We start from the raw sequence: 2,500 nt of genomic DNA on the forward strand, positions 1-2,500 counted from the left end.
GTTTTGTTCTGTTTGTTTGTTGTTGTTGCTGTTGTTGTTTTTGTTTCGTTTATGTTTTCTTCTTCTTCTTCTCCTTCTTCTTCTTCTTCTTCTTCTTCTTCTTCTTTTTCTTCTTCTTCTTCTTCTTCTTCTTCTTCTACATCTACTTTTCTTTGTTTCCTGTCTTCTTATTTTTTTGATTTTCTATATATTTATTTATCTATCTATTCATCCATTTCTCTTTTCGAAAAAAAAATCCTACTTTTTCTTTATTTTTGTACTTCCTTCTTGTTCAAATTGTTGTTTCTTCCGATCCTTTTTCTTTTCCTTTTCTTTCTATCTTTCTAAAACCAGTTTCTATCTTTTTTTTTCTCTGTCATTCTGTGTGTTATATTAACAGAATTATTTCTCTGTCTCTTTGTTTTTCTCTCTGTCAAAATTATTTCTCTGTCTGTCTCTTATCTGTTTCTCTCTTTTTTGTGTACCTCTCTGTGTCTTTCTCTCGTCTGTCTCCCTCCCTCCCTCTCTCTCTCTCTCTCTCTCTCTCTCTGTCTCTCTCTCTCTCTCTCTCTCTCTCTCTCTCGCGCGCGCGCGCTGTTTAAGTTAATGTTGTTGTTATTGTTTTTTGCTGTTTCTGCTGATGATAATGACGATTACGATGCTCATATTTATTTATATTTATGTGATTAAAATTGTGAAGGACGTGCTAGGTGGATGCCTGTTTGATTGTTTGCTTGCTTGCTTATTCATGTACGCGATTTTCCTCTTTGTAATTCCCCTCTTGCGTACCATAGATGTCTCCTTAAAAGATGTATAATATTCATATGTTTATTCTGTTCGCGTGTTTGTACGCATGTGCGCGCGAGGGGGTTGGGGGTGAGGGCGGGGGGCGGGGGGGGGGGGGGGCTACATGTGTATGTTTGCTTGTTTGTTGGTGTGTGTGTGTGTGTGTGTGTGTGTGTGTGTGTGTGTGCGTGTGTGTGTGTGTGTGTGTGTGTGTGAAGTGGAGAGGAGTAAAGGGCCGCTATTGGTAACCTTCTTTGTCTCTGTCCCTGTCTTTGTGTTTGTGTCTTTGTGTTTGTCTGTCTGTCGTTATGTATGTCTCTCTGTCTCTGTCTCTGTCATTGTCATTCTCTCTCTCTCTCTCTCTCTCTCTCTCTCTCTCTCTCTCTCTCTCTCTGTGTGTGTGTGTGTGTGTGTGTGTGTGTGTGTGTGTGTGTGTGTGTGTGTGTGTCTGTGATGGAAAAACGTGAATGGAAGTATGTGATTGTGTTGTGGAGGGGTGTTTGAGCGAAAAGCTTTAAACAACTAAATGTGTTTAGTGGAGTACGCGTTATAATTTTTTCATTACCATGAAATAATTTTTCTGGGGCATTATCACTGCTCTTTAACATTATACTGCTTTCTTCCGTGTTCATATTATTTATTTCTTTTGCTGATAGTGTCTACTCGTCCCTAAGAATTTTGGCGATTAAAATTATGTTATCTTTGTATTCGTATTTGGAAAGAAAAATGTCCTCTAACCAAGCACTCATGATTATTGCTTTTCTGTAACTTGTTCTCGTTGTTATCTTTTTTTTTTCTTTCCCTGTTGTTGCTGTTGCTGTTTTGTTTCTATGTTTGTTTGTTTTGTTTTTTGTTGTTGTTGTTATCCCTAGTTTGTATGATAGCTGACATACCTGCAAACAATTAACTGAATGATTTACTGTTGAATCACGTGTCCTCTTCTTCCTCGTATGCCTCCTTCCCTCCCTCCCTCACACCCTCCCTCTCTCCCTCCCTCCTGCACTCCTTCTCCTCCTCCCTCTTCTCCTCCTCCTCCTCCATCTCTTTGTTCTGCCCTTGTAATGTTCTTCTTCTTTTTTTTCTTTCTCATCACTTTTCTCCTTTTGCTACTCTCCACCTCCGCCCCCAACCCCCACCCCCACCCCCAACCCCTACTCCCCGTTACATCCCCTTCTCCTTACCATCACCCTCATCATTCTTCTCCTTTTGATCCTTCTCCACCTCCTTTTCCTCCTCCTTCTCCTCCTCCACCTTCTCCTTCTGCTTCTTCTTCTTCTTCTGCGAAAAAAAAGATCACATACTTAATCTGTAAGATCTGTAAGAGGTCCCAGGTTTGAAGTCAAAACGGGGATTGTTCTGGCGTAACTACACCCATCCCCCTTTCCCTTCCCCCATTGTGCCTTGGCTGGCGGTCTGGGTGCTAGTGTTTCTGGAGAGACGTGAGACGAAATAAAACGTCTTTTTCCGTTTGGATAGGAAAAAAAAAAAGACGAAAGCACAGAATGGGAGAAGGGGATGGACTGCACAGACTTATAAAAGAATATATATATACAAAAAAATATTGCGGTACAGCAAACGGAAAACCATGTTTAAACACAGTGATAATCTAGGCCTCCGTGCGTGTACACATCTGAAAAAAAAAAGTTTATTCCTGAGCTTGTATGTTTGTTTTTGTTGCTTTGAATCACACGTGCAAACAAGATTTTTCTCTGGACTAGTCAACACATGTTTGAAT

The sequence above is a fragment of the Babylonia areolata genome, chromosome 19 (assembly GCF_041734735.1).
Source record: "Babylonia areolata isolate BAREFJ2019XMU chromosome 19, ASM4173473v1, whole genome shotgun sequence".
Classification (NCBI taxonomy): domain Eukaryota; kingdom Metazoa; phylum Mollusca; class Gastropoda; order Neogastropoda; family Buccinidae; genus Babylonia; species Babylonia areolata.